At 40.7% G+C, this 19,150-nt stretch overlaps 1 protein-coding gene across 4 annotated transcripts in view; it reads right to left on the reverse strand.

Moving 5' to 3' along the window:
• Positions 1 to 19,150, reverse strand: part of NR3C2 (nuclear receptor subfamily 3 group C member 2) — a 750,782-nt gene that overhangs the window by 701,513 nt on the left and 30,119 nt on the right. The window lies entirely within an intron of this gene.

A 19,150-nucleotide genomic window follows, 5' to 3' on the forward strand; every position in this document is an offset into this window, starting at 1 on the left:
ATTTATCTAAGACCAGGATTAGCTGTGTGTCATCAGCATATAAGATGGTCTTGATGTTAAAGGACGATATCCGAATAATCAGTGGGGCCATATAGACATTAAAGAGCACTGTGCTGATGATGGACCCTTGAGGATCCCTGGACAGCAGAGGTTTTTCTGCTGACTGGTATTGCCCAAGGGTAATGACTTGTCTATGGTTTTGTAGAAACGATTTTAGTCAGCCCAGGGCGAGATGAGAAATGCCGTAGGATTCGAGACGGTCCAAGAGGATGACATGTAAGACCCTATCGTAAGCAGCTGATAGGTCTAATGGGACCAATACAGCATTCTTTCCATGATCAAGGGCGGCTTTAAGGGATTCACCAGTGTACCCGAGGGCTGATTCTGTAGAGTACTGAGGCTTGAAAGCGGATTGATTGCGGTGTAAGATATGTGCTATTTCCAGTTACGTCATAAATTGAGAGGTAATTAGTTTTTAAGTAATCTTGCTTAGACATGGAAGTAGGGAGATGGGTCGAAGATTAGTAAGGGTGGTGGAATCGGCAAGTTGTTTCATTTGGAGAGGTTTGACTGCTGCAAGTTTCCATTCATTGGGAACTTCATTTAGTGACAGGGAGTGATTTATTATATTGTTGATGACTGGGTTAACAGTATGTATCATAGCATGTATTATTAAGGGGGGGTTAATTATCAAGAGCGGCTTGGCGAGTTTGGTCTAGGCTGATAGCCTGAGAAACTCGGATGGATGGTCTCTAGTTTCCTAAATCGACATTAGTATTGAAGAGAGGGACGGGGGTGCTGGGAAATCCTGTTGTATTGATTGGACCTTCTGTTCGAAATAATCTGCTATGCGGTCACAGAGTGACTGTGATGGGGGGATCTCTGGATTTAAAGGATATGGGGTTGGTGAAGGAGTTGACTATCTTAAAGATAGTTTTTTTGGTTTGAGTTAGCTAGTTTGAGCATTTCGGTAAAGTAGGATTTCTTGGCCGCTTTGATTTGTTGATGGTAGTTTTTAAAAGCTGCTTTGCACTTGGTTAGTTTAGCCTATTCATATTTTTGTCTCCATCTACGCTCCAGGTACTTGCAGTAGCTATGTTTTTCTTTTAGGTGTTGGGTGTCCCATGGAGCAGAGGGTTTCTTGCGCGGTTGGTTGTTTTGTGGGCCAGGGGTTGGAAACGAGCCCTCAAGGTGGACATCCAATGCGTGAAGCGTTGCTTGTCTACTACTGGATCCCTAACAGCCTAGGCCTACAGACTGAGGCTTCTCGATTGAGATCTGAAAGGGCTGCCATATCCTACCACCTGTGCTTGATTATTTAAGGGGTGGGGATGTGTCCCTTGAAGTTTTTTGTGTGCTAATTTCTAGAGGTATAAGCTTGTGGTCGGATCAAGTTAGGCTAACTGGGGCCTTGACTGTAAGGGTCGTGAGATTAGAGGAGATACCATCAAGAGTGTGGCCTGCGTTATATGTGGGAGTGAGTATCCGCTGCTCCAAGCCGAGTGTATCCATGATTTCTCGTAAGTTTATTGCACCTGGGTCGTTTTGAACGTCTAGGTGGATGTTGAGATCTCCTAATAGGGAGAAATTGGAGAATCTGAGAGTACGTGAGCTCACGATATCCCCAATACTATCCAGGAAGGTTTTATTAGGGCCTGGTGGGCGGTAGAGCAAGGCTCCTGCGAAAGCGAATGAGTCCTCTAGTTGGAAGCAGAAACCAATTCCTTCTGAACCTTTGAGGTCTGATATTTCAAATACTGAACATTTGTTCAGTAAGTCAAACGCTTATTCACTATTTGTGGGGCTCGACTATGTGAAACCCTGTGCAACCCTTTATGGTACCATGTAGATCGATGTTTTAACTTGTTCTATATCACAACTGACTAGCACGTGTTGGTGGAGCTCAACACAACACATTCTGTCACCATGAAAGTGATTTCATGAGTACATCAATACTTGCTTTTTAAATATGCTCTATAATTTCCTATAAATTAAGTACTGTGATCCTCCTCCTTAACTATACATTTTGAAATGATTTGTTTATACTTACAGATAGCTGTGCATTTGGTGCAATGTTTTATTACAGAATACAAACCTCACCCCACTGAGGTTGAAAACACTTTTGGGAATTGACTGTCTTTGGCGGGCAAAGTGATGTTTCCTACAGATTATAGCATCATTTGAGAATGTGTTTGAAATCACAGGGGCTCAAACAAAAGCAATCCTGAGTGAAAAGGTGCATAATCACAGCTTCTTCTTTTAGTATGTCTCGAATGTTATTGTCATATGTCTAACCGTGAGTCTGGGTGGTGTGCTGGTGATGCTGTTGAATTTTTCTTTATTACTTCTAAATACAATCATAGATCATTTGAGACATTTCTATAGCTGTTTAAATTTCCACCACTGTTCATACCAGATGTAAATTGCTAGCATGTTTTAAAGGAGTTTAGGGCTTAGTTATTTAAAGTTGGATGCTATGGTTTGAACCTCACTTGATTGTCAAGTTCAAACAGAAGGAATAGTCTCATTGTTTGCCTTTAACAAAACATACTCACCTTTCACTCTAACATGTCCCAAAAAAAAAGTTGCCCTCAATGACTGACAACTAGTATTTATGTAAGACTCACTAGAGTTGTTGTCCTATTTGTATTGGTTTTCAACAAATTCAAAGATACAAACAAATATTTGATCTACGTTTGGATATACATATACCTTTCATTATTTTAATAATCTATATTTCAAATACTGGATCAAAGAATATAAACTGTTCCCAGATTGTATCATATTTATGCAGCAAATTCACTCTTTTGAAGTGCATTCTTTCTTTCACAAATATTTTTTTCATTCTATAAATGCTCATGGTGAACTGAGCAGGATCTTTAGCTTCCCAAATTTCAGCAACGATACAGAGAGCTATCAATATAGAAATAAAAAAGCCATCTACTCTGGTTCTACGATGTAACAACTAAGTATCTGGAACATCCCAATAGTGCTATCATTTTTTAATACGTTATTGACAGTTCAAGCATGTTGTTGATGTAAATAAATACTGAATACCCACATTTTTGTAAATATGGACAAGTCAAAATCATATGTTTCCGTGTACCAATACTCAAATATCTAAGAGACTACCGCTTCCGGACAAGAACTGCTTTGGACACTGTATGTTATTCCCCGTCCTGGGAAGAGCACGCTGCTATTTCGGACTCTCATTGCCTTGAGTGTGTTTTATATTTAATAAAAAATGAAACTCTTGTTTTCAATTGCTCCTGGCCTATGGCCACGGCCTGTTATATGTGCTTACGAACTGCCGGGCGCTTTGCCTCTGGTTCATTTGAATGTGTGGCGTTACACTGCGGGCCCTCGGGCTCTATAGCGGCCGGCCCTGGTGGTTGTAGGCCCTTGTCTGTATTTTATTGTGTGCTAACGGTTTCTAATAAAAAAAAGTTTAAAAAAAAACAAATATCTAAGAGACTGGAGATATTAGCATTCTGTTTGTGTAGCAACTTCCAGAGCGTAATAAAAAAAGCGTGAAATAAAAAAAGCCATTGAGCAAATACTTGCATTATTTTTAATTTGCCCCTTACTTCTTTATAGTTATGCTGTGATACCTCATTCCAAATCTTAAGATTTATGCCAAAACCAATCCTTCTTTTCCGTTTATTTATTAGATTATCATTTAATCTTCATATGATTGATATTGTCACATATCTAGCTCCTTGCCCAATAGCTTCATATTTCATTTTCTTCAAAAATACAGTTTCTACAATGCTACGAGATTTTTCAAATTCTTTATTTGGAAAATGGTTTAACACTTACGGTCTGCATGTACCACCCATCTGGGTTTCATTTTTTATTAGCTGTTTGATCCCATTAGACCAGGGACCCATTCAAAAAGCATTTACCAATTTTATCAATGTCATATCAGCTACAGCATTTTCTTTTCAAGTTGCTTCATACATTATATGTAGTTTTCTGCATGTAAATGCAGATTTTATACATTTCTACTTATCTTCATATATCGTATGTTCAAATATTTCAGGCTCTGTTAGAACACCAGTTTGAATTATGGGCTTCCTTTTTAAAAAAATATCAAATGGAAACTTTTTACCAATGATTAGGTTAAAAAATAATTCTCATAATAGCTTGTTTCTGAGGATCTAGTCAGATTTAAAATATTAATGGCCATAAAGTAGTTCTGGAAACCTGGAACTGCTACTCCACCCTTATCAATAGGCAAAAATAATTTCTTAATACTTATTCTCAGTTGTTTTTGCACCATTAAAAGAGTTATTTAGACTCTCTAATAGTGTGAAAAAATTCAATAAAGAATACATGGCAAATCAGAAAGAAATAGATACTGAAGTTATATATTCGACTTGATCAATCATCCTCTTCCTATGAGTGTAATTGGAAGTGGATCCCATCTTTCTTGTAAACTTCCAATTTTTATTAAAGGTGCATAGTTTAGCTCGTAAAGATCTTGCCAATTTTCAAAGATCCATACACCCAAATATCTGGTTTTTTTTTTTACTATACTTACTTGCAAGGGATGTGCAATACTTCCTTCATGGACTGAAATAATAATACTTCCATTTCAGTTGGATTTATTTTATAGCTCCAAGCCCAGTAAATGTTGCTATTATATCTCATGCTACTGGTGTATTACCACTTTGAGCGTGTAGCATCAGCAACATAATGTGGTTCTAGGTGCAGAAGGATGCCTTTGATTCTAGATGCAGAAGGATAAGTTGGTGCTACGTTAGGAATTTTTCTAAGTATAAAAGTCATAGGTTCAATATAAAAAGCAAACACACTGGAGACAATGGACAGCCCTTTTGTGTCCCATGAGTAATAGTTATATATTTCATTAATTTGATATTAATTATCAAACCTGCCAAAGAGTCTTTATATAATGATGCTATCAACTTCGTCATCTAGGAGGGAAACTCCATACTTGCTAACACCTCAGGGAGGTAGAGGTTTGTTGAAACCATTAGGAACCCTACCACCAGCCAAAATATAATTAACCAGATTGGTAAATGGCTTTTGAGTTCACTGTTAAAGATTTTATACCTCGTTAATATTCGAAAATCCTTCCTTTTTCCACCTTGGAGCCTGACTGGTATGCCAACTGTCCGGCTGCATGATTTGGGCTGTCTATGGGAGACGTGGGGATTCAGATACTTAGGTATCCAGATTGCACAAACTGATGCAGCGTATAAACACTTGAATGTGCATAGAGTTGTGGCGGGAATGGCAGTGTCTATTGCCTCCTGGAAGACTCCCTTTGTCAGTGAAGGGTCAGGTCGCAGTAGCCAAGATGGTTTTTCTCCCTCACTGCCTCTATCTTGTTCAAAATGCGATATGTCTGCTCTGAGCGTACTTTTCTTGCAAACTGGATAGCTTCCTCACCTCCTTGGTCAGTGCGACATAGCAGGGTGGCACCGTTGGTCCTTACGTGCGACTTGGAGGACGGAGACCATGCTCTCCTGGACATACAACACTACTATTATGCGGCAAATTTACAACATGCCCGAGGTGGTTGGCCGAATCCGACAATCTGGAAAAGAGGTTATTAGTTGACATGCTGGGAGAGAATACCTAGGCGTGCCTGTTGATGCGTGGTGTGGAGGGAGTACAGTCAAATGCCGGGAAACATACTTGGTGGAGCAGACAGCGGCAATCTGGGAGGCAGTGGAGGGGCAGGTCCTGCACAGTGCCCCCTTTGACAGGGAGCTTTGTCTCAGGGATCTGGTGCTGTTTCCAGTGATTGATATGTCCATGGAACAATAGAGGGCGAGGGGTTGCCAGGTGGCAGGGTGAGGTCTTTATTACCTTCCAGGAGACCTTTGTGGTGGGGCCACACCAGTTCCTCCATTATGCTAAGCTGTAAAGCACTGCCCTGGAGGTGTGGGCTGGGTTCCTGGTGGTTCCACACCCCTCTCAAATGCTTGGTGGTCTCCTCCAATAGGGGAGGGGAGGCACCTGATTTTGTTTTTCTATACAGCAATACAGGAGGACATGGTCAGTGCCCCTGTGCTGCGCAAGGGGCCTGGGAGAAAGATATTGAGGACCACATTGCAGATGTGGATTGGATGTGTGCATGTGAGTTGGTGCGAAGGGTGTCCTGTAATCATAGATTTAGGGTACTACATTTCAACTTTCTGCAATGCACCTATGTCACCCATAGACAGCTGAATAGGATGGATCCTTCCAAAGAGGCACGCTGTGCATGGTGCAGGAGTTGGAGTAACTTTTTTGCACCTGTCCTGGGCCTGTGTTGTAATTCTGGATTCTGGAGAGAAGTAGTGCCTACGATTGCTAGGACAACGGACCTAGTGATCCCATGGACTCCACTGGCATGCAGTTTGGGGGTGGTGGCAAGATCCAAGGGGTACAAGATTCCCTACAGCTTACATTGTTATAGGCCAAAAGGAGAATCCATTGGTTGGTTGGGCACAAGGGCGCTGCTGAAGTCTTTATGGTTGCAAGAGTTGCTGGAGTGGGGTATTGAGAAGGAGACGCAGCTGCGCCTTGCCTGTACAGACGAAGGTGCCATGGACGCGATTATGATGAGGGAGCTCCTCCTCAATAACTTCATTAAAGAAGGTAACTCTAGCTTAGAGGATGGCTCGGATGATGAGGTGTGAAGTATTGACACGCTAGGCCTATATATAACCAATGTAAAGTGAAACATTGATGAAATATTCACTGTATACCTGGCTTGATGACTTGGCACTGTTGTGCTATTGTCCCCTTCCTGGGACATTTCTCTGCCACTTTTGTATGTATGTATGTATGTATGCAGCTATGTCTTCCTGAACTGCCATAATATATGACGGTAATGTTCATGCACTCACTGAAGGACAACTATCATCACCTGGATGTTTATGATTTTGTAGGCTGCTCGCTGCTATTTCTACTTATTCCCGTGTAGAGGTGCCATTAATATTTGCGTATCATCCCTAGGGCAGGAATTTTCAATTTCTCTTAATATGCTTGAATGTTTGCAGAGGGGGCAATGTCTGAAATGTGATATATGTTTCTTAAATGAACTTGTAAAGTCTGGCCAATATTAAATATATTATTCTTAGGCTCTTGCATTGATAGAACTATTTCTGATAAAAGCCACTTTTGTAGGCCAAACCAATATTTTGACCGCTATTTCTCCTCCTTCGCCCAGTTTAAGAATTATCTCTCTCATTTACTAATATATGGAGGACGTCAGATGAGCAAAAAATGTGTTTCTCCTAAACCGGATAGATGAGGCGGCGAAGTCCAGTAAGGAGCTCTACCAAATTCTAAAAGAATTTACAACACCTCCCACCCAGTCATTAATCCCCCACTCTCAGGACTGAACTGACTCTGTTTCTACATTTTTTGAAGAAAAAATAATCGCAATCCATAACTCTTTTCCACCTCAAGCATATAACAACCTCTCAGAAAATGCGTCCAGTGTGTCTTTGGACCCCCCCTTATATCTTGGACAAATGTTCTAAATGCAATTCTGAGGTAGTGGCAAAAGTTATGCAGAAAATAAAATCAGGCTCGCCTACCGACCCTGTGACACCAAACTTTCTTCTACCATTGCACCGGTACTGTTGGATAGTCTAACTTACCTATTTAACAAGTCACTATTGCAGGCTGAGGTCCCGAAACTATGGAAAGACGCCAGAGTTAGGCCTATCTTAAAGAAACCCACTGCTGACCCAAAACTCCATTTGAACTATCGTCCCATCTCGCTGCTTCCCTATTTTGGGAAGATGCTTGAATCTTTAGTAAATAAACAGCTTGTTATCCACCTTGAGAGCCATGGACTACTGGACCCCTCTCAGTCGGGTTTTAGGGCCGCCCACAGTACTGAGACAGCACTGGTAGAGGTAACAGACAACATCAGGCTAGCTTTGGACAGAAGTCTGTCATCAATTCTTGTCCTGCTAGACCTATCCGCCGCCTTTGACACCATCTCCCACAGCATTCTGGAACATCGGCTCTGGGAGATTGGTGTCAAGAGGTATGCCTTAAAATGGCTTAAGAATTATCTAACAGACCGAGTTACAACGGTACAGGTGGGCAACACCATTTCATGTAATAGACCAGTTAAGATGGGAGTGCCACAGGGTTCCATTCTAAGCCCGACACTTTTCAATCTTTGCATGACACTGTTGGCCAAGGTGATCAGATCTTACAGTTTTGATGTCGTATCCTATGCTGATGATATGCAGATCTTGATCACCATGTGACCAGATCCAGGTAGAAACAAAGTTGCGATTCAAAGAATGCATGTCCCAAGTTGATAGGTGGATGAGCACAAATCACCTTCAATTAAACTGAGGCAAGTCCGAGATTGTGCTTTTTGGCAAGGCTCAAGAACATTGGTCACAGGATTGGTGGCCCCCGAACCTTGGCCCCTGTCCAATCCCAAAACAGACGGTACGGAATCTAGGATTCCATATGGACAAGCAATTATCAATGAAAAGTCAGATTAACCACATAATTGGCTCCTGTTTTGGTGTGATGCGGAGTTTACGCAAGGTTTTTAAGTGGATCCCGATTGAGGCCAGAAAACCACTAGTTGAGGAACTGATAATAAACCACATGGACTATGACAATGCCCTGTTGTCCTCAATCAACGAAGGCCTTCTTACAAGGCTTCAGATTTTGCAGAACACCGCAGGCAGGCTGGTTCTTAACCTCCCGCCCAGATCACTTTCAGACCCTAGTTTGAGATCTCTACACTGGCTTCCAGTCACAAAGCGAATCCACTTCAACATTCTTTGTCGAACACACAAAAATATGCATGGAATAGGCCCGGGGTACTGGACCAAAAAACTAAGTTGATACCAACCGTGCAGGACTCTGAGATCCAGTAAGGAACTACTCCTCACACTCCTCAGAATTCGTACCACTAGAAATGGGGGAAGGTCTTTTTCTTTTCTTGCTCCAGCTTTCTGGAATAAACTTCCCTCAAACTTAAGCACGATCACAGATCACAACTGCTTTCGCAGGAAGTCATGGCTGTTCGACAACTAAACAAGCAATCTTTCAGAGCTGACTGCTAGCGCCATGAGACTTTTGAGTGATTTGTGCGCTGAATAAATGTCCCTGATTTGATTTGATTTGATAATAGGTAAGCACGCCGATCTCTTTTTGCCTTTTCCCACTGGAGACACTGAGCTATAGTATTTTGTACATGTAAGGAGTTCTCTGCTTCTTTTAATTTTAATTTTTAATTTGGTATATTAAGCCCGATATTTTAAGTTATTCACTTTCCATTTCTGACTTTGCTATGTGATAAATTTGCCTCTTACAGTTGCTTAAGCTTCTTGAATAACTTCAAGTGCGGCTGTGCCTCACTTTGTTATACAAAAAAATGGATAATTCTATTTTTTTTTAATTATGGATTAAATTATCTGTCTATGCTCCATCTGTTCGGATTGCCTGCTTCTCGCATGATCTCTGGTCTGAAAAACTATTGGGTGTATTACATACTTTTGATTGTTTTCAGAGAGCCAGAAAGTCAATAAATGATCTATCCAAGGTGCTGAATGGTATTGCTAACAAAAAATATGAGCACTGGTTAATATTACTGCTTCCTGATCAACAATAGATCAAGCAGTCCTAGTTTTTTTTCATAGCATTCATTGTTTTGGGGATATTGGGTTTTCTGAGGGCTGCACTATACTATCGAATCCAAACTGAGTGACTGTGGATAGTTAAAGTCCCCCCCACTCCCCAATATTAAATGTTGAGGAAATCAAACCAAAGTGTTCAATAATCCATTCAGAAAGGTAATACAGGTCTTGTGGGAAAGTTTGACCACTAAAACTATGTATTACCTATGTTTTAAGACCTCATGTGCGGTATTAAAACTTTTATCCAAAACACTTTTCAGCTACTAGAGAATTAACATTTCTATGAGCTGCTGAGGAAAAATATGCCTCCTTCTAGCCTTGCCATTTACACTTAGATTCGGATTGTTTCTTAATAGGTGTCTCTCGTAAAAGGATTAAAAAAAGATATAAATCTGTGGAGTCGTGTTAATATTGCCCTCTTCCTATTAAGAATATTAAGTCCATTCACATTCAAATGCTGAAAGTAATCGCCTGTCATCTTTTTAATCCGATTCATGAAAGCCACATTATCTCCCCTCCCCTCGAGTACATCTTCCCCCTTATCATCTTCTTTTCTACCCTACCTATCTTGCCTTCCCTTTTCCCTATCTTACACCTTCCCTATCCTGTAAGTTTGAGTAGCTGTGCCTAAATGTAGGGTGATCCCGCCCCCTGATACTGCATCTTGTACAAGCCCCACCGGGCCTTGCCACATTCATACATTTCTATTCCTTTACGTATGTGAATACACATATCCAAATATACATTATTTTTTTTAGATATTTAACTATACTTCCCCCTTCAGTTTCCCATGCATCCTTTTCTCTTCTGTATTTGATGCAGTAGTGAAGGTTTTAAACGGGGACAAAAACATCTTGACCTACTTTAAAAAATATAAAGAAACCACACACTATGGTTGTTTGCAACTGCATTAAGTACAGAATGTTTCTACTACATAAACAAATACTAAAAACTCTTTGGGTAAGAGGACTTTTAGATGTTTGTAATTGGTTATCTCAAGGAAGCTGAAGGTAATACAGAATGATCCAGGATATATTTATTTGTTCAGGTGTTCATGATTTTTTGTCTATGGGTAGTGCGGATTGATTTTGGTATCTTATGGTGAGAAATATGCATGCCTGAAACTTACTTTCTGAATAACACAGTAAACTGTCTCACTCATCTGTGACTACACACATACATTAAGCTAGAGAAAATGTTACCCTCCCCTTTATCACCCTATTTACACTAACCAGCAGCTCTTAGTTGATGAGTGAGTAACCAGAAAAGAAGAGCAGAGACAGTACCAAGTTGCACTGTCTAGCGTGGCATAGTGGGCTAAAAAACAACGGGCTGAAATACGGCTTTGAGCGAACACCAGTGGCTGAGCTTATATTAACTATTCTATACATCACCTTGTTTTCAATTGTAGTTGACGCTCAAAGTGCCCAGATGTGGGTCCAATGCTCACTGTGGCACAAGACTCAAGTTACACCTGACTGAAGAGTCCTAAACAGGCCAAAACTGGTCAGGCTTTGGTTGTGGGCCCTTCTGAAGGGGCCCTAGCCTGGCAATTTGAGATGGACTGTTCCCATGCGGAGCAGGGTTAGTACTGATTTGCAAAAGGAAGGTCTTTGTCTATAGCGGTATGGTGGGCGAAAAACTATGGACTGAAATGGGGCCCCAAATGTTCGCCAGTGGCCGAGATTCATTTAAGCATCACCTTGCTTTTTACAGCAGTACATAACCAGAAAAGTTGTTTATATTATGTAAAGTTAAATCATCAGCTATAACCAGGGTCTTCTTCTGAGATAAATACAGGTCAAACCATGACGTTTCTAATACTACGAATGAATCTCATTATTAACAGATGAAGGAAGGAAACTAAGTACCTGATTCATAAAGGTAAATTTACATGTGTAGATTTACTTGCATGTAAATCTAGTGTTCCACCAAGGTGTAATTCTACCCTTTCTGCAATTCACCCTTTAAGAGTATAGCTTTGCACCTACGTGCAGACCTACAGGTTGCCAACCCCTGGTGAAGCCACCTAAATCAGGATTCACAAGGATAAAGTTACTAGTAGTAACTTTTCACATGTAGGTGGAGATCTCCGCCATCACGATAGAATCATCCTATGATAATGTTTATACATATATAAATATATTCATATTTTTTTTTAAGTCGAAATAATTGTATTTATATGACATTATTTCCTAAAAGAGTGTTATTTGGAGGGCATGGCCAAGATGGCGGCCGGGTGTGATGTCTTCTCTTGTCTCTCTGGGCCTGCCACCGGCCTACCACACTACTGCTGGCCTGCCATCCATATGGGAGCGTCCGCCAATTGCTGGCAACTATCTGGGCCCTGGATCGGAGCTGGGAGCGGCATGGGAGCGGAGAAATAACTCACAGAGAGACTGGGAGGCTAGTGAAAGATTGGGGGAAGTAAGTGCTGGACCAGAGGCCTACAACACTGAGCCCATTTGTGCACCTGCTGGTTCGGGAGGATGGGGCTTGGACAGACACCCTCCCCCCAATAGGAAGAGAGCCTACATCTGTCAGCCGCTGCCTGCCTGGGACATACGTGACCAGACCCAGTCTCTGAACTGTACACGATTCTGAACCAACGTAATAGACATTCAGCCAAAATCGGTGGGGAAGGGACCTAGGGAGGCAGTTCAATGAAAAAGAATAGGAAGAGATATGTTACAGGGCCAAACATACAGCCTGCAATGCAGCACTTACTGAAACAATCACCAAAGTGGTTAGATACTGGTACTACACCCCTGTCTGTCTACATAAGGCAAACCCAACTCGGGTGTGGAATGCTGGAGAGGCTGTGGGGCTCAGAGGACACTGGTACACCTACTCTGGGATTGCCCATGACTACATCCATATTGGACACAGGTGCTTGACGACGTCGATTTACATCTCAGTACACAGTTACCTAGGTTCCCCTCTTATGTCATACTTGCCTTACCCAATCCTCATACATAGCCACCTGAATCCAGGCAGGAGAAACAGACAGGTACAGCACTAGGGGCAGCTATGCAGAATATCCTCTCACACTGGGGAACACGAGGGTACACACTCACCTGGGATGGCTGTACCGGCTATGGCACATTCTAGGCGTGGAAAAAGATCTCGTTAACACTTGCCAACCATGGTATCTCTTTTGGGGAACTATGGCACCCTTATTTGTCTTTGCTTTCACAGGACTTCTGGGAATTAACTAGCCCCAATATCTGTGCCTCCTGTATTTGCTGGAGATCAACCTGAAGGCTTGACTAGGTCAAATGTCGACTGTGTATTTTTGTCACAACCCTACGTTTCACACAAGATATGGAGTGAGTGGGATTGGTTGGGGGGAGGGTTGGAGTTGGGACTTGTTTGTGTAGACACCTGAGTGCCTAGAACTGCAAGATGCTATGAGTGGCTACAAGATGTATTGAAGTCTGTACTATTGTTTTGGGCACTTTCTGAATCATTAATAATAATAAAAAGATCTAAACCATAAAAAAGAGCGTTATTTTAAGTCCCTGTCGCCATTATTTTCTATGGTACTTTGTTGCAGTATCAGTGAGTGGCTAAGTGTGGTGCTAGATTTACTCGAAGGCTGAGCTTAAGTACATTTATTACTGTTTTGCGACCTTTCTGGCTGTAATAACTTTAGAAGTGTGGTTTTACTCTTGTTCAGGTGAGTTTTCTCATTTCATTTCCCACTTAGGAGTACGTTTTCGGTATTTTCCAGCCAACCCCTTGTCCCTGCCACATTTTCCACAAAAACGAATATGTATGTATTTGGTATGTCTAAACCAAATATAAAAGGAAGATGAGACAGAGGTCTCTACCGAGAGGTTTGTTTATAGCATTTTGCAGTATGTGAGTAGTACTACTCTAGTAATACTAAACATGCTACAAAATACAGTTTCTGAATAGGCTCTTGTGAGTGTGCAAGAGTTTCCTAATATTTCTAGGAATAAGAGAACATTTTAAAATTGGTTAATATTTTAAAAGTTCATCAACAAATCCTCCAGCCAAAATAGTCATACATAAGTACCCAAGTGAGCATGGCATATGTTATATTTGATTATTAAATAGGTTTCCACAGACCAATCAGGTAAAAGCATTTGGAGCTACCTACTTCTTTCTTAGAACTGTTAGTTATACCTTCAACATATTTTGAGACTTTTGAACTACTCTAATTTTCACCCATAACCTTCGGATTTCTTCCATTTCATCTGCGTCACATTCTGAGAAGGGACGAAAACAGAAAATGTTTATACGAGAAGGTTCTTCATACATCACACTTAAAATACGAGTGATTATGAATGCTCTTTGAATATACCACATCAATCAAGAAGTAAAGTCACTGTTTGTAAACAAATTCTCCAAAAGACACGTTCCAAAAAGAGCTTGACACAACGAACAACAAATTCCCAGGGAGGTATCCATAAAGTGCCTTAGACCACTAGGGACAGTACTGAAGATTAAAAATCTTCACTCATAGCATCAAAATAGTTAATGACATTAAAGCTATCTTAGATTAACGCCTTCTCAGAGTACAACAGGATGTGCAAAAACATAAAAGGGAAAAAGAGTCGTTGTATCTCTTTAAAGTATTCAATCTTGAAAATGTGCACAAAAGCTGGGAAACGATTTTTCAGCTCTTTGCCAGAAGTATTCTACTAAAGCAAAGAACCACTTCTCAATGTGGTGACAATGTATCTCCTTCTCCCATCCCACGACACATTTGGCAACTTCATACACGCTCAACCAATTATCATTGCTAGCAGAACACTGGTTCGACTCATTTTTGCCATTACGTGACAACAGTAATAACATAAAACATATTGTAGTACTGCACTGAGGAAGTGATGTGACAGAGCAGTGCTTGTGAGATTTTGAAACACATGAAGGATAGTGATAGCAGGTGATCAACACCCGAAGGATAACAGGATCTCACCATAGGCAAAGTCAGAGATAAATGGTCTAATCATTTACTTGATTAAACTACGGAATTTCGAGCCTAGGAATATTACGATCCACACACTATCGATGGACAAAATATGGAAAGTATAGATTTACTATTCCTAACTTCACATCAATGCACCTTGAAGATATGTAATTCTTCAAGATACACATATGCAGAGTTCGGTATAGAAAATCTATATTTACTTACCTTTCGATATTTTGTCCTTCAATATTGTTTCCACGATATTTGGTGCCATTAAGATACCTATCTCCATATTTCAGGGGGACGCTATTGTTTTAGTTCTGTACATGTTTCAAAAGCAGTGGGAAAACTGTAGCCTATACTATGAAGCAGAAAAGAAGATTTATTACCCGATTGGTCAGCGGAAACATACTTGAAAATCAAATTTGACAAAAACCTTGCTTATTTGCATACCCATGTTGGACTTTTTGGCTGGAGCATTTTTCTCCTTGAATTTGTAAAACCATTTTTTCTTATTCCGACTTAAAAACGGACCCTCCGTAGGTGTATGTAGGTCAAACTTATCTCTTAGATTTTGAGTTGCAGAGAGTGACACGGCCTACAGATAATTATACTATTCAGAGGTTGTGCTTGAAAACATTAAAGCCACTGTAAATGTGTTCTTCAGTGAAAACGAGTAGATCCACAATGTGAAAATGTAAGTGTATCAATGGTGTGGCAGAGACTTTGAACAATATGAACGTTTCTAATCAACAGCACAGATCAGCTGTACAAATTCTTCAGTTTCTAATTATCCACATTTGACCCAAATGGCCATCTATACATTTTCGAAGCCATCTGTCCAAATTCCAGCTCCTTTGTCCAGGATTTAGTTTCTTCAGACATCTTTTTGTTGCAAGACCCGTGGAAATAATGAAAGATGGGAACAAAATAACTAGCAGCAACCTCCGCAATTGTATCTCTTGGTGGGTAATCAGCAACACCTTTGATTTTTTACAAGAGTTGTATCCTTGAATAGGTGACACAAATCAGTTGCCACAGATTGCCTCCGGACTCATCAGGTCATTGAGGAATGGGGAAGGAAATTCGCATGCATATTCAACACTACAACATGCCAACTTCATTTAAAAGAATGTACCAAATGTGTGTAAGATTCTTCTTTGATTATGCAAATACTGTCCATTTATAAAGCACAAAAGGAAATTAGGCTGGTGTGGAACTTAATAAGTATAAATTAATACCATATACAATCTCAGAGAGAAGATTGAATGTTTGGGTTACACTTGCAAGGATTCGTACTAATGTCCTACTGGTTAAAAGATATCTGAGCCAAATGTATAAACCTAGTAACTGTGTGCCACAATTGAAACTTTTGACCTGCCGGCTATACAATGAGCTCTGCAAAAAAATGGAAAAGACTGCACCGCTTTATTAGGATTAGAACATATGTCCTGCTGGTTCCAAGAAGGCAGCCCAACTAACTAGCTTGAGGGACAAACCACTATATCTCTGTGCTGTGGCCTTCACAGAAGCCTGCCTTAAAGGAGTCAAGAAGGTAACTGTTTTCTGCAGTTTCTAATAACTGGCTAAAAGCTAGCTTTTTCACAACTTCCACTACTAAAGCTATAAGTAATAGGCAGTAGGCATTTTACAACTGCAGACGTTTGGGTTCCCAGAAAAATACCTTGGCTCTGGAATCTATTAAATGGCATAAGAAGCTGGTTTATAACTAGGGCCACTGGAAGTAAGGGAGGACCAAATTATGCAGAAAGAAAAGCCAAATTATGCTGCATTATGCAGCTCATTTTGTGATAGTATCACCTCGTCATTTTGTCATTTTTACTCATGGTAATACTGCCTGCCAAATTGTTCATCTCATTAGTACTTGTTTAACAACTAAATACAGCAATGGGCAACTTAAAGATGACTAATTCACTTTTTAGAAGGGCCTTCCGCTGCGTGGGAAAACTTGTTGCTACATCTTTTGCAACTTTTCATCCGAATAAGCTCGAACCAAACGTTTTTGGCTAAAATCTGCAGATTACACAGAAAATGATCGATTATGTGGCAAATCCATAATTATGTGAAAAATGCAACGTCTGCAGTATTGTATAATTCCAGTGGCCCTGTTTATAAGAACAGTACAGAACTAGACAAGAGTCACTGCTCGAACCAAATGGAGAACTTCCTGTAATAATGGAATAATTTCAGATTTGGTGGGTAACTTGCATGTGTCCCGAGCGTGTTGGTATCTGCATTACAATTACAAGGTATTGGGACAATTTCAAAGGCGATATTAGCTCCCTACAAAGAAAAGTGAAAGATCTTCACAAAGTTGAAGGGAGGGCAAGAAAGCGAATAAACTAGCTCTAGGAGAAAGCAGCTCATCAATGATATTAAACAGTTCTTTTGACAAATCAGAAGCTTGGGCGGTGGCTCCAATAAACAAAACATTCTTTGCCTCCGTAATTGCATTATTATATGCGGTTGCTAGGGGGGCAATGATTTTGCTTACCTCAGTAGAAGAACAGTGCATCCACTGTCTTTCTGCTCGGCAAGCTTCGTTTTAAAGCTTCGTTTTAAACTAGTAAGCTTGCAGGCGTAACGTGTTTCCTCTGGCTTGATTCAAGAAATATGTTTTTCCTTCTGAGTCAATGGATCTCAATCAGAGAGAAGAGCAGATTAAGAAGAGTGGCGGATTGGGGAAAGCGAAAACCTGAATTCAGACAGAGCATTGATCATAAGCAGTGTGGTCCAATAGCTTCCAGGTTAATGTTCTTTCAAAAAGGATCAGATAGGGTTAACAGAAACCTTTGGTTTTTCATGAGCCGGAATAGTAATGAAAAAAGTGGACCCCGAAAAGGTACGCAAAGGCAAATGGAAATGGCTCCCTTGTTGTGATGGCTTCAATCATCGTCCACATGGGATACAGGAGTTGTACAGCCACATATATAGGCTTTGTGCTGGGCAGCATGATATTAGAAACAACATGGACAGTTATGAAATTACAGACAGCACCTGTACTGGCCTCCAGCAAAATATGCAAACACCCAAAAGATCTACATTTGTTCCTGCCTAAAGCATAGAGATCAATTGCTCAGTCAAATATGGACAATTTAAACACTGCTACATTTAGAGAGCATTAATTAACAAAAATGTGTGGGTCAGATTAAAAGCAGTGAATGAGAACATCAGTATTTCGTTTTCGACGTTAGCCTTGATATCTACTTCAATAGTGAAGGAGTTATGGGCTATCACAAAGACCTCTTCCTCATGGATTATTGTAGATGCTGCTGTAAATTATGAAATTGGGCGGCGCAAGTTCATCTAGAAAAGGAGCGCTGTACCGTTAGCCAGGTTTGAAATTAACAGATCACTGAGAATGGATGGCAAATAAATCGTCAATTTGATAAGTGTGCTGCACCACTGATCTAGCATTACAACCATTGCATATAACTAAAATCTGCACCCATGTCTCATGAAAGTCTGAGCAGAAACTTTTACAAGGGGAATGGGTTGTTTTCCAGTTTCAATAGCCAGAAGTCATTAGATTGCAACTGTTGCTGAGATTAAAAAAGAGAGATGCAAGACCCACGGAGAGTCAGTTGTTTTGAGCCTGATACCTTGTTTAGAATCGGAAAGCTCTACAATGTTCGGGATAGCATGACTGATGGGTCCAGGCCTAGAGAGCTGCATATGGGCTTGCTTTATATAAGACTACGGGATACCCACTTCGTAGCTATTGTACACCTGAACATAAACCGTGATCTGCTTCCCAGTGCATGGCTCTAGAATGTGAGTCGAGACTGCTAACCAGTCAAAAGGGCAGCTGTAAATTGCAAAGTGAGGCCTACATCCAAGATGACGGTAAAGACTGGTGTTAGACATGTCATCCTTAGGGTGGTCTTCCCCCAAACCAAACTTTTTGCCTGCTTACTTCCACGTATTGTTGATTCTTTTTGTTGGTTTTAGGACTCTGAGCACTTTACCACTGCTGACCAGTGCTAAAGTGCATGTGCTTATCCCCTTAACAAGGTAACATTGGTGTATACACAAGTGGCATATTTAGTTTACTGGTAATTCCCTTGTAAAGTAATATACCATATACCCAAGGCCTGTAACCTAAATGCTACTAGTGGGCCTGCAGCACTGATTGTGCCACCCACACAAGTAGCCTTTCAAACATGTTTCAGGCCTGCTGTTGAAGGGCCTGTGTGTGCAGCTAACTGCCACCTCGACTTGGCATTTAGAACTACATGCCAAGCCTTAAACTCCCCTTTTATTACACATAAGTCACCCCTAGGGTAGGCACTAGGTAGCCCGAAGAGCAGGGTGCTGTGTAAGTTAAAGTTAGGACATGTACTTTTACGTCTTGCATGTCCGTGGTAGTGACAAACACCCGCATTCGTTTTTCACTACTGTGAGACCTACTCCTCTAATACGTTAACATTCATAATTCCTTAATCCACTTTTAAACTGTAATTCCTGATTAGAAAGGAGTCGGTGCATCATGTTTTATATCTTGGGAATGGTAATAATAAATCCTTGTTACTGGTGAAGTTGAATTTAACAT

Source organism: Triturus cristatus, chromosome 2_2 (assembly GCF_964204655.1).
Source record: "Triturus cristatus chromosome 2_2, aTriCri1.1, whole genome shotgun sequence".
NCBI classification, from domain to species: domain Eukaryota; kingdom Metazoa; phylum Chordata; class Amphibia; order Caudata; family Salamandridae; genus Triturus; species Triturus cristatus.